Source organism: Vulpes lagopus, chromosome 7, assembly GCF_018345385.1.
Source record: "Vulpes lagopus strain Blue_001 chromosome 7, ASM1834538v1, whole genome shotgun sequence".
Taxonomy (NCBI): Eukaryota; Metazoa; Chordata; class Mammalia; order Carnivora; family Canidae; genus Vulpes; species Vulpes lagopus.
This window is the reverse complement of record NC_054830.1, coordinates 54,025,598-54,039,792: the sequence shown is the minus strand read 5'-3', so window position 1 is coordinate 54,039,792 and position 14,195 is coordinate 54,025,598.

Below are 14,195 nucleotides of genomic sequence, written 5' to 3'. Positions count from 1 at the left end.
TTCAAGTTTTCTATGTCTTCCTGCTTCTATTTTAGTGGTTTATACATTTCTAGGAATTTATCCATTTCTTCCAGGTTGCCCAGTTCATTGGCATGTAATTTTTCATAATCTCTTATAATTATTTGTATTTCTGTGGTGTTCATTGTGATCTCTCCTTACTCATTCATGATGTTATTTATTTGGATCCTTTCTCTTTTGTTTTTGATAAATATGGCTAGGGGTTCGTCAATTTTATTTTTTCAGGGGCACCTGGGTGGCTCAGTGGTTGAGCATCTGCATTTGGCTCAGGTTGTGATCTTAAGCTCCTGGGATCGAATCCCACATCAAGCTCCCCACAGGGAGCCTGCTTCTCCCTCTGTCTATGTCTTTGCCTCCCTCTGTGTCTCTAATGAGCCTCCCTCTGTGTCTCTCATGAATAAATAAATAAAATCTTTTAAAAAAATTATTTTTTCAAAGGATCAGTTCCTCATTTCATTGATCTGTTTTACTGTTTTTTTTTGTTTTTATATCATTTATTTATGTTCTAATATTTATTATTTTCTTCCTTCTGCTGCTTTTGCCTCTCTTTGTCGTTATTTTACTAGCTCCTTCAGGCATAAGGTTAGGTTGTGTATTTGAGATTTTTCTTCTTCTGAGGTTGGCCTGTGTTGCTATACACTTTCCTCTTAGACTGCTTCTGCTCCATCCCCAAGGTTTTGGACCATCGTGTTTTCATTTTCATTTCTTTCCATGTATTTTTAATTTCTTCTTTAATTTACTAGTTGACCTATTCATTCTTTAGTAGGATGTTTTTTAACCTCCATGTATTTGAGGTCTTTCCACATTTTTTCTTGCGACTGACTTCAAGATTCATAGCACTGAATATGCATGGTATGATCTCAATCTTTTTGTACTTGTTGAGGGCTGATTTTTAACCTAGTACGTGGTCTATTCTAGAGACTGTCCCATGGTCCCATGTGTACTTGGAAAGAATGTGCATTCTGTTGCTTTAGGATGAAATGTTGCAAATATTATCTACTAAGTCCATCTGGCCCAGTGTATCATTCAAAACCATTGTTTCCTTGTTGATTTTCTGCTTAGATGATCTGTCCATCGATGTAAGTGATGTTAAAGTCCCCTACTAGTATTGTATTATTATCAATGAATTCCTGTATGCTGTTATTGTTTTGTATATTTGGGTGTTCCCAAGTTGGGAGCATAAATAGTTAAAATTGCTAGATCTTCTTGTTGGAGAGACCCCTTATTATGATACAGTGCCTTTCTTCATTTTTGTTGCAGTCTTTGGTTTAAAATCCAGATTGTCTCTCAAAAATGGTTTAAAGACCTAAATATGAGACAGGAATCCATAAAAATCCTGGAGAAGAACAGAGGTAGCAATGTCTTTGACCTTGGCTTCAGCAACTTCTTGCTAGACACATCTAGCAAGGGAAACAAAAGCAAAAGGAAGGGAAACAAAAGCAAAAATTAACTACTCGGACTTCATCAAGATAAAAAGCTTGTGCAGAACAAAGGAAACAGTCAACAAAACTAAAAGGCAACTGACAGAATGGGAGAAGATATTCACAAATGTCTTATCCAAGAAAGGGCTAGTATTCAAGATCTATAAAGAACTAATTGAATTCAACACCCAAAAGACTTACTGAACTCAACACCCAAAAACAAAGAATCCAGCCAAGAAATGGACTGAAGACATGAACAGACATTTCTCCAAAGAAGACATACAAGTGACCAAAAGCCACATGAAAAAAAAATGCTCAACATCTTTCAGTATCAGGGAAATACAAATCAAAATCACGATGAGATACCACCTCACACAGGTCAGAATGGCTGATATTAGTAACAGAGGAAACAATAGGTTTTGGCAAGAATATGGAGAAAGCAGAACCTTCTTCCACTGTTGGTGGAAATGCAAACTGGTGTAGCCACTGTGGAAAAACAGTATGAAGGGTCCTCAAAAAGTTAAAAATCGGGGCAGTCCGGGTGGCTCAGCGGTTTAGCTCCGCCTTCAGCCCAGGGTCTGATCCTGGAGTCCCGGGATCGAGTTCCACATCAGGCTCCCTGCATGGAGCCTGCTTCTCCCTCTGCCTATGTCTCTGCCTCTCTCTCTCTCTCTCTCTCTCTCTGTCTGTCTCTCATGAATAAATAAATAAAATCGTTAAAAAAGTTTCTTTAAAGTTAAAAATAGAACTACCCTATATCCCAGCAATTAGACTTCTAGATATTTATCCAAAGGATACAAAAATAATGATTCAAATGGGCACACGCAACCGAATTTTCTTACAGCAATGTTCACAATAGCCAAAATGTGGAAAAAACCTTACATGTCCATCAACAGATGAATGGATAAATAGGATGTAGTATATACATACAGTGGAATATTACTCAGCCATCAAAAAGAATGAAATTTTGCCATTTGCAACTAGAGGGTATTATGCTAAGTGAAGTCGGTCAGTCAGAGAAAGACAAAATACCATGTGATTTCACCCATATGTGGAAATTAATAAACAAAATTTGTGAACATAGAGGAAAGGAGGGGAAAATAAAATAAGATAAAAACAGAGGGAGGCAAACCGTTAGAGACACTTAACTATAGGAAAAAACTGAGGGTAGTTGGAGGGGAGGAAGGTGAGAGAATGGGATAATAGGCTGATAGGCATTAAGGAGGGTACTTGGTATAATGAGCACTGGGTATTATATGCAACTGATGAATTCCTAAATTCTACCCCTCATAAAACTAATATAAACTAATAATACACTATGTGTTAACAAAATTGAAATAAAAATTCTTTAAAATTAAAAAATATAATCTAATTTGTCTGATACAAGTATTGCTGTTTCAGCTTTCTTTTGACGTCATTTTCATGAACAATATTTCTCCATCCCCTCACTTTCAATCTGCAGGTGTCCTTAGGTCTAAAATGAGTCTCTTGTAGGCAGCATATAGATGGGTCTTGTTTTTATGTTTTGTTTTGCATTGTGTTTTGTTTTTTGTTTATGGGGTGGGGGAGAGAGAGAATTTTAAGCAGACCTCATGCTCAGTGAGGCTCAATCTCATGAACCTGAGATCATGACATGAGCTAAAATCAAGAGTCTGACCCCTTAACCAAATGAGCCACCCATGCACCTGGCTCTTGTTTTTTGGTTTTTGTTTTAATACATTCTGTGTCTTTTGATTGGAGCATTTAGTCCATTTACAATCAGGGTAATTATTGATGAATATAAATTTAGTGCCATTTTATTGCTTGTGTTGTTATTGTTTCTGGAGATTTTCTCTGTTCTTTTCTAGTCTTTTTTCCCACTCAAAGAGTTCCTTTTACTATCTCTTGCAGGGCTGGTTTAGTGGACATGAATTCCCTTAGTTTTTGTTTGTCTGAGAAACTCTTTATCTCTCCTTCTATTCTGAATGACAGCTTTGCTGGATAGAATATTCTTGGCTGCATATTTTTCCCATTCAGTATGTTGAATATACCATGCCATTCTCTTCTGGCCTGCCAAATTTCTGCTGCTAACTTTGTCTTACCATGTAAGCCAGGGACTTCTTTTGTCTTGCTGCTTTTAGGATTTTTTTATCTCTGTATTTTGCCAATTTAACTACATATATCTTAGTTTTGGCTGGCTTTTGTTGATTCTGATGGGAGTTCTCTGTGCTTCCTTGATTTTGATGTTTGTTTTCTTCCCCAGATTGGGGACATTTTCAGATATAATTTCCTCAAGTAAACCTTCTGTACCCTATCTCTCTCTTTTTCTGGGACTTCTATGATACAAATGTTACTATCTTTCCATGAAATCACTGTATTCCCTAAGTCTACTTTCATGATCCAAGATTTTTCTTTCCCTCTTCTTGTCAGCTCCATTATTTTCCATACTTCTGTCTTCTGTTACCACTTATTCATTCATCTACTTCTTCCATACTCGTGGTCAATGCAACCAGGAGGTTTTAAACCTCAGTTATTGCATTTTTCATTTCAGCCTGATTGATTTTAAGCTCTTTTATCTCTGCGGTAAGGGACTCTGGAAGCCCAGCTAGTATCTGTATGATTTAAATTCTGGATCAGGCATATTACTTATATCTACAATCTATTTCAATTAGATCCCTGGCTATGACCTTTTCTTGTTCTTTCTTTTGGGATGAATTCCTCTGTCTTGGCATTTTGTCTAGGTCTCTTCTTCTGTGTGTTAGGAAAGCCTGTTTTATTTCCTCCTCCTGAGAGTAAGGGCTTTATGAAGAAGTGGTCATATAATGTCCAGGGCCTAATGCTTCAGGAAGTATCTCTGGTGTGTACTGCATGCATTCTGATGCTGTGTTATGGCTACTCTTTCTCTCAAGTCAGTCTTCTGCAGGGTTTCTCCTTGCATGCATGGGGTGTGTTTGGACCTTGACTAGAGTGTGGAGAGTTTTAACTAGGTGTGCTCTGATCTGCTTGTTAAAAGAGACTTGAAACTATTTCCACTAGAGCTGAAGCTTTGCAGAACTCTAGGTCAGTAGGTGTGATGTACATGGGGGTTTGTGCTGGTCTTCTGGGGGAGAGACCTACCACACTGGTTCTCAGGTACACTTGCCTAAGAAAAGCAGTACCAGCAGAGTGCAGGGTAGCAGAGCTTGGTGTAAGCAATTTAAGCAACTAGAGTTGGTGCTGTGCTGTTTACTGAAGTTAATTTATGCTGAGTGGTCGGGAAGTAATGGCTCAAGCCAGCTCCTTTGTCCCTGGGGAGGAGAGTTTGTGTTTGCTGCTGTCGAGGAAGTCCTCCCAGAAGCCTATATAATTTTCCCATTGTGTATTGCAAGTGTTTTTCAGATTGCTGTTTTCACACTATCTGCGCCCAGGTTGCTTGCCTGCCTGGAGCAGCACGTACACTTTGGGTTCAATCCCAGCCAGGCAGGCTGAGCCTTAAAACTCAAACTTTAGAGACCTGAATTGGTCCTTTGAGAGAGGGTCTCTCTGCACTGATGCAGGTTTAACCCAGAAGGGTGGTCCCAGCATAGTCCAGGAGCATGGAGTTTGGAGTAAAGCACAGCAAATGGCTTGTGTCCAGGTCAGCAGGTGTCTGCACCTGTGCTGAGGGGAAGGGGAGGAAATAGCACTCACTGGTTCCTTTGTCCTTGTATCTCTCAGATATGCTGCAAGAAGGGCCAACTATCTCTCCCAGTGCATCCCAGGGGCTCCTCAGATCATGCTGCCCCCTACCAGGCTTCTGCCCTCCTCCACAGGAGCACCACAGTGCACCAGGTTCAACACCAGCCACAGCACAGAATTCTAAAACTCCAGTCTTTGAGTTCTGCTGGCTATAAAAACTCACAATAATCAGCCCCTCTCATTTTCTCAGTCATTGGCTTTGAGGAATTGTTTTCCTTGCGCCATCTCCTGTGCATTACTTTCTCTCTCTCTCTCTCTCTCTCTCTCTCTCTCTCATTCTCTCTCTCTCTTTCTCTCTCTCTCTCTCTCTCTCTCTCTCTGTCTCTCTCTCTCCTCTCTGTGATCAGGGCCCCTTCCCTTTGGCTGCACCTGTGATCCTTTTCTTCCCCAAACAATGTCCCCACACCCCCTACCTTCCACAATGTGCCCTCCTCTCTTCTACTAGTTGTACAGTTTTTTTCTGTCAGTTCTCAGGTCAATTTCTTGGGTATTCAGAATGACTTGATGTTTATCTAGCTGTGTTGGAAGGATGAGGCAAGTCTAGGGTCCTCATACTACCCTGCCAGCTTCACCCTGCCAAACATGATTTCATTTTTTATTATACTTGGTATACAATATTATGTTACCTTGAGATACTATATGGCACTTCAGTGTTCACATACATTATGAAGTGATCACTATGATACATTTACCTTATCCCTGTTACTATACAAAGTTGTTACAATACTATTAACTATATTCTCCATGCTGTACATAGTATCCCCATGTTTAATTTATTTTATAACTGGAAGTTTGTGCCTTTTAATTCTTTTTCCCTATTTTGCCCACCTCCACCCTCTCCCCTCTGGTATCAGCACATAGTTCTCTGTATCTGTGAGTCCTTTTCTGTTTTATTTATTCCATTGTTTTGTTTTTTAGGCTCCACATATAAGTGAAATCACAAGGTATTTGGTCTTTCTCCGACTTATTTCACTAAGTATAATACCTGTAGGTCCATCCATATTGTTGAAATGGTAGGATATCATTCTTTATTACTGCTGACCATTATATAAATATATACCACATCCTTTTTATCCATTCATCTATTGATGAACATGAGCTCTTCCATATCTTGGCTACTGTAAATAATGCTGCAATGAACATAGAGGTGCATATATTTTTCAAATGAGTATTTTCATTTATTTCATGCAAATTCCCAGAGGCAGAAGTTCTGGGTTATATGGAAGTTCTATTTTTAATTTTTGAGGAACCTCCATACTGTTTTCCATAGTGACTATACCAATTTACATTTCTACCAACAGTGCACAGGGTTCCCTTTGCTCCATATCCTTGCCAATACTTATTATTGTTTATCTTTTGGGGTTTTTTTTTTTTGTCTTTTTGTCTCATACTAATCTGATAGGTGTGAGGCAATATCTCATTACAGCTTTGATTTGCATTTCCCTGATGATTAGTGATGTTGAGCATCTTTTCATGTACCTGTTAGCCATTGACAATGTCTTCTTTGGTAAAATGTCTGTTCAAATCTTCTGTCAAATTTTTAATTGAATTATTTGTGTGTGAGGGGGTTATATTGAGTTGTGTGAGTTCTTAACATATTTGAGGTGTTAACTGCTTATTGGTTATATTATTTGCTAATATCTTCTCCCATTCAGTAGCTTGCCTTTTTGTTTTGTTGATGGTTTCCTTCATTGTACAGAAGCTTTTTAGTTTAATGTAGTCCCATTTGTTTATTTTTGCCTTTGCTTCTCTTGCCTGAGGAGACAGAGCCAAAAAAATATTCCTCAGACAAATGTCCAAGAACATACTACCTATATTTTCTTCTAAGAACTTTATGGTTTTCACTCTTACGTTTAAACCTATAATCCATTTTGAGTTTACTTTTGTATATAGTGTAAGATAGTGGTCCAGTTTTATTCTTCTGCATATGGCCGTCCAGATTTCCTAACACTATTTATTTTCTCCATTGTATATTTTTTTACTCCTTTCTTGAAGCTTAATCAACCATGTAAGCATAGGTATATTTATGGACTCCATTCTGTTCTGTTGATCAATGTGTCTGTTTTTGTGCCAGTGCCATCCTGTTTTGATTACTATAGCTTTGTAGTATAGCTTGAAATCTGGGCCTGTGATACCTATAGCTTTGTTCTTTTTCAAGACTGCTTTGACTATTGATGGGGATTGCATTGGATCTATAAATTTGCTTTGGGTAGTATGGGAATTTTAACAATCTGTGAGTACAGTATATCTCCATTTATTTGTATTATCTTCAGCTTCTTTTATCAGTGTCATAATTTTCAGAGTACAGGTCTTTCACCTCCTTAGTTAAATTTATTCCTAGGTATTTTATTATTTTTTATGCAATTTAAATAGGATTGTTTTCTTTTCTTTAAATATTTTTTATTTGAGTATAGTTGACACACCATGTTATGTGAATGTTGAGTGTACAATATATCTGACAAATTTATATGTTATGCTATACTCACCACAAGTGTAGCTAATGGATTGTTTTTTGAATTTCTCTTTTTGATAGTTCATTGTTAGTGTATAGAAGTGCAAGAGATTTATGTATATTAATTTTGTATCTTGTAACTTTACTGAATTAGTTTATTAGTTCTAATAGTATTTTTGTGGAGTCTTTAGGGATTTCTACATACAACATCTTGTCTGCAAATAGTGACAGTTTTACTTCTTTTCCAACTTGGGTGCCTTTTATATCTTTTTCTTGTCTGATTGCTGTGGCTAGGACTTCCAGTACTATATTGAATAAAAGTGGCAAGAGTCAACATCCTTGTCTTATTCCTGATCTTAGAGGAAAGCTTTCAGTTTCTCACTGTTGAGTATGATGTTAACTGTGAGTTTGTCTATTTATGGCCTTTATTGTGTTGTGGTATGTTTCCTCTATACCCACTTTGTTGAGAATTTTTGTCCTAGGTGGATGTTGAATTTCGTCAAATGCTTTTTCAGCATCTGTTGATATAATCATATAATTTTTATTCCTCTTTTTGTTAACATGAGGTGTCATGTTGATTGATTTGTGGATATTTTAAAAAATACTCTAAAATACACCAAAACACTCTGTTCTTCTTTATAAGTACTTTCCCCAGGGGAAACTAGCTAACCAGAGGATAAACTTCTTAGCATATTATCAGAGCCTAATTGACCTAGATAAGGAAAATGCCCAACTCAAGTTTACTCTAGGCACCCTGTCCCACTTTAGGAGAGAGAGAAACACTGAAAACCACTTGTAAAGTTCACAGTCCAGAAGCATGAACTTACTAAAAGACTGAGATCTAATCATAGAAATACAGAATGATCTCCCTCCCCTCATACTCCTGCATCACCAAAGGCTGGTTTACATCAGTTCCTTTTTTTAATTGAAATATATTAGATGTATAAGATTATTTAAATTTAAGGTGTACAACATGTTAATTTGACATATTTTTATACTGTAATATGATTGCATTGTAGTAATAATTAGCCCTGCTCTTATGTATATAATCAGCCTTGTTTTAGTCTCTTAGCAAGTTTCTTGATTATAATACAATGTTGTTTATATCCACCTTGCTGTGCATTAGGGCTCTAGGGCTTATTTACTACTTGTTTTAAGTTTGTATCCTTAAATAATGTCAGTTTTGTATCTATTGAGATGATCATGTGATTTTTATTATTCACTCTGTAATGTAGTATATCATATTTATTGATTTCTGTATGTTGAACTATCCTTACATCACAGGAGTAATACCACTTTATCATGGTGTCTGATCCTTTTAATGTGCTGTTCAATTCGATTTCCTATTATTTTATTGAGGATTTTGCATTTTGTGTTCATCAAGATTACCCTGTGATTTCCTTTTGCAGTGTCTTTGGCTTTGGTATCAGGTAATGGTGGCCTCATAAGATGAATTTGAAAGTGTTCCCTCTTCAAAAAAAAAAAAAAAGAAAGAAAAAGAAAGTGTTCCCTCTTCAATTTTTTGGAAGAGATTGGTCTGGTTTTTTTTTTTTTTTTCCTGTAATTCTCTATTTGGGGGCTATAACTCTTACTTTACTTTTTGAATGTGGTGTCCTTTAGTTCTTTATCTATATTTAAAATAGCTGATATAAAGTCTGCATCTAATAAGTCAAATATATGTATTTCCTCAAGGACTGTCTATTAATTGCTTCCTGTTTTCCTACAAATGGAAAACATTTTTCTTTTTCTTTTTCTTCATTTATCATAACTTATTGTTGAAAAGTGAACAATTTGAATAATATAATGTAACAGACCTAGAAATCAAATTATCCCCTTTACCAGAGATATTTTGTTACTGCTGCTTGTTTTTTATTTTGTTTCATTTCTTTTTAACTGGCTTTTCTAAACTAATTTGTTAATGTTTGCTTTCTTTGTCATTTGTAGCCATTGCATTCTCTGTTAGCTTAGTGGCCAATTATGTGTAGACAGAGATTATCTGAAATGCTTATGGCAAATCGAACTCCAATAAAAAATATTAAATAAATAAATAAATAAATTTGACTGGGGGGAAAAAAGAACTCATAGGTTTCTCAGTCTTTACTAAGTGGTTTTGTGTATATGCTGAGGCATGTACTCAAAGATTATCTTCTGCTGAGTTGACAACTGCCACAACCTTCCCTTCTAGCTTGCAAAGTGCCTCAAGGCACTGACATTCAAGGTCACTTGAGTCAGAGGCAAGAGCTTATGGACCAAGGTCTTTTCTGAAGATGTGCACAGACCTGGGCATATACACACTCAGATGCATGCACATGGCCTTCTAGATATCTGTGATGTGTTTGGAGCTCTTCAAAGTCACTATAGACATTTCATACCACAGCTTTTTCTCTGAGTTTTGGGTTATTGTTTGCCCAGCTTTAATTCATTACCTCAGGAAGTTGCTAAATGAAACCATTATCTCTGAATAATCTTGACGGTACCCTTTAGGAAGTGTCTTTTCTCATGAGAAGAGCTCAGTGTCAGGTCAAATAAAAACAGTTTTGCAGTGGAGTCTTCAGAGAACCATTAGGTGAAATATAGGCAAGTCTCTGAGAATGATGTTTTGAAGGCACTCCAAACCCATTCTGCCCCTCCTGCGGCAGGCTCCTGGTTTACCCGGATTTGGGACTGTTGGCTTTCAAGGCTACTACAGATGTAGGAAGGGGACATGGAAGTAAGAAATTTTAAACCATTAAGCTTGCTGTTCTTATTGAAATTCTGCCTTTTTTTTTTTTTTTTTGGATTAATGTTCCTTGGACTGTTACAAACCTCTGATTAATTTCCAGTTTTCAAAATTTATTTTCATAGTATTTTCCACTTCTCTCATTGCTTTTAGGAAGAGGGGAGTTTTCAGAGATCTTTTTCTGCACTTTTCACTGACATCACTCGCTCTCTAGCATCTTGCCAAATATCCTTGATCTGTGTATCAAAATATAGCCTGAGTGACAACATATCAACTTGCATGAGGATATTTCATTTGTTACGAAGATCATGCACCTTGAAATAACTGTCTATATGAATGATAATATCTCTTTATATTTTTTCCTAAATTTCCTTAATTTTTCTAGAATTCCCTAAATTCTCTGAGGGGTACATGTTGATTTGTGATTTTTGGCAACTTTTAAGTCTTGGTTCAGGTTCCCAGTTCTCAATCTGGTTGTCTACAATCATTGTATAATTCTTAGGCAACGTGAAAATAGTTTCCCATTTGTTGTGTCCCACCATGTTCCTCAAATAATTATTGTGATATAGGTCATGCAATTCTTATTATAAATAGAATCCATTACAACTATTATGGATGCTTTGGGACTTTTTTTTATAACATCTCAAGAACTCTCAAAAGCTCAGTAAAACCAGAAAAAAGAGAATGTCATCCTTATTTCTGGAAGAATGGTGTCAGAGTAGAATCTGATTGGCCTATGTCACATAAAATCCATTCGTGCAATTACTGTGGCCAGAGCAATGGAGAACTTCTGTTGTCCAGGCCTGTGTAATATGCCATCATCTCTGCTAATGGCTGGGCAACATTAGCACTAAACAAGCAAAGAAATGAATTTCCCATCAGAGAGACTGAGTCTCTTGCTAGAAAAATTGAGAAATCATAATAGAAGGCAAAAACAAAATATGAACTACACCACCTATGTGCCACTATGTAATGTTTCATAAAAATAATTCTAGGGGCAACTGACTGGCTCAGTCAATAGAACATGTGACCCTTGATCTTGGGGTTATAAATTTGACCCCCACATTGGGTGTAGAGATTACTAACACAAATAAATAAACTTAAAAAAATAAAATCATTTAAAAGAATAATTCTAATATATTTAGTTTTAAATTTGTAGCTATTGGATCATTACACACAGTACCCAACTAATCTTCCTAAATCGTTGTGAGGTAAGCATAACAATTCTAATTTACACAAAAAAATAGGTTTCAAGTTAAATGGGAAATATAAAGTATCCTATATGATTTTTGTGAACTTTCAGAAAGCTGGAAAATCACATTAGAGTATTTGAGGAATCACTGGAGTGACTCTTTTTGCTTCTGCAAATGTTATTCAAATATTATTCCCCTTCCCTAGACAGTGTAATAAATCACTAAACATTTTAATGAATACAGACTCTTGGAATGCACATACCTGAAAGTAGAGGACAGTCTTTGCCTGAGATGGGTACAGGGTTCTACAACTGAGGGTAGTAGGAAACTCAACAATGTCACTTGAGAGAAAATATCCTGGGAATAAATCGTGGTGGATCAGTGCTGTGCTACCAAAATTAGTTGATAGGAAATGAACCCAAATCCTCAAGGGTAACACCCTATGAATACAAAAACCTTAACTAATTTGATCTTGAACAACTTTTTTTTAAAGATTGTATTTATTTATTCATGAGAGACACAGAGACAGGCAGAGACACAGGCAGAGGGAGAAGCAGACTCCTTGCAAGGAGCCAGATGTGGGACCCAATCCTAGGACCCAGGATCATGCCCCACGCCCCGAGCCAAAGGGAGATGCTCAACCGCTGAGCCACCCAGGCGTCTGAATCTTGAACAACGTCTAACACTTTTTCTCAAAAACTTTATTAGCATGGAAACTAGAAAGGAAGACAAAAGATTCAGCCATTCCAAGGAGGGCTTTAAGTGAGAAAATTAAAACAGCCAGGAAAATAAATGTTTACATCCTAGTTAGACTAAACACAGATCACTGAGACTGTAGGCTTTTTAAAAAGTACCATAAACCATCAAATACCTATAAGAGATGTGGGCTAACCCAGGCTATGACAAGTAAAAACCACCTCATAGGTCTGCTCTTGCTTCCCCTGATCACAAACATGAAAATCTTGCATTATCAAAGATAAGAATATGGTAAATTATCTATTCTGTACTAGCCAACATGTATCAAAATGAATAGTTTTAACAGAAAGAGCATACCTTCATACAATTTAATTAACTGAGCATATCATGTATGCCATGAATATTCATTTGGAAGCCAATGAATTCACTTGTCTTAAGAGAAGTTATCCATCACTGAATAATTAAATAATTATTTTCCTTCCCAAAGTGATTTTAAGAATGTGATTATTCAGTTTTTAGTGCTGATTAGCACAAAAGGACTGATGGTGGCATAGCCATTGGCCATAAGAATCTGAACATAAAGATGAACCTGGTCATTGTACCACGCCGTTGTTGAGGAGAGACAATGCTGTCCAGAAAGTACACAATCACAAAGAAACCCATAAGCAACAGACTGGTTTTGGTGGCCCCTTTTTTCTGGGGATGCTTTTGGAGAAACGTTGGTGCTATGAAGATGCTGAGTCTGCCTCTTAGGTCTATATAAGAGAATCACCATGTGCCCACTTCAGAGTGCCATGAGCCCAATGAAGGTGACATCTTGGAAGGTGAACCACATGAAAAATAGTTGCCTGAGGAAGTAATCTTGGGGCCAAAGAGAACAGGATTCAGTTACAAACAGAAGATGGACGGAGATCACATTAGGGGCAGCAACAGTGGATATTAAGAAGCAACCACTTTTAACTATTTGAGGAACCTCCACACAGTTTTCCAGAGTGGCTGCACCAGTTCACATTCCCACCAACAGTGCAAGAGGGTTCCCTTTTCTCCGCATCCTCTCCAACATTTGTGGTTTCCTGCCTTGTTAATTTTCCCCATTCTCACTGGTGTGAGGTGGTATCTCACTGTGGTTTTGATTTGTATTTCCCTGATGACAAGTGATGCAGAGCATTTTCTCTTGTGCGTGTTGGCCATGTCTGTCTTGCGCTGTGAGATTTCTGTTCATGTCTTTTGCCCATTTCATGATTGGATTGTTTGTTTCTTTGCTGTGGAGTTTAATAAGCTCTTTATAGATCTTGGAAACTAGCCCTTTATCTGATACATCACTTGCAAATCTCTTCTCCCATTCTGTAGGTTGTCTTTTAGTTTTGTTGACTGTTTCTTTTGCTGTGCAAAAGCTTCTTATGTTGATGAAGTCCCAATAGTTCATTTTTGCTTTTGTTTCTCTTGCCTTCATGGATGTATTTTGCAAGAAGTTACAGTGGCCAAGTTCAAAAAGGGTGTTGCCTGTGTTCTCCTCTAGGATTTTGATGGAATCTTGTCTCACATTTAGATCTTTGATCCATTTTGAGTTTATCTTTGTGTATGGTGCAAGAGAATGGTCTAGTTTCATTCTTCTGCATGTGGATGTCCAATTTTCCCAGCACCATTTACTGAAGAGACTGTCCTTTTTCCAGTGGATGGTCTTTCCTCCTTTGTTGAATATTAGTTGACCATAAAGTTGAGGGTCCAATTCTGGATTCTCTATTCTGTTCCATTGATCTGTGTGGAGGTTCCTCAAAGAGTTAAAAATGGATCTGCCCTACAGCCCAGCAATTGCACTGCTGGGGATTTACCCTAAAGATACAAATGTAGTGAAACGCCGGGACACCTGCACCCCAATGTTTATAGCAGCAATGTCCACAATAGCCAAACTGTGGAAGGAGCCTCGGTGTCCATTGAAAGATTAATGGAGAAAGAAGATGTGGTCTATGTATACAATGGAATATTACTCAGCCATTAGA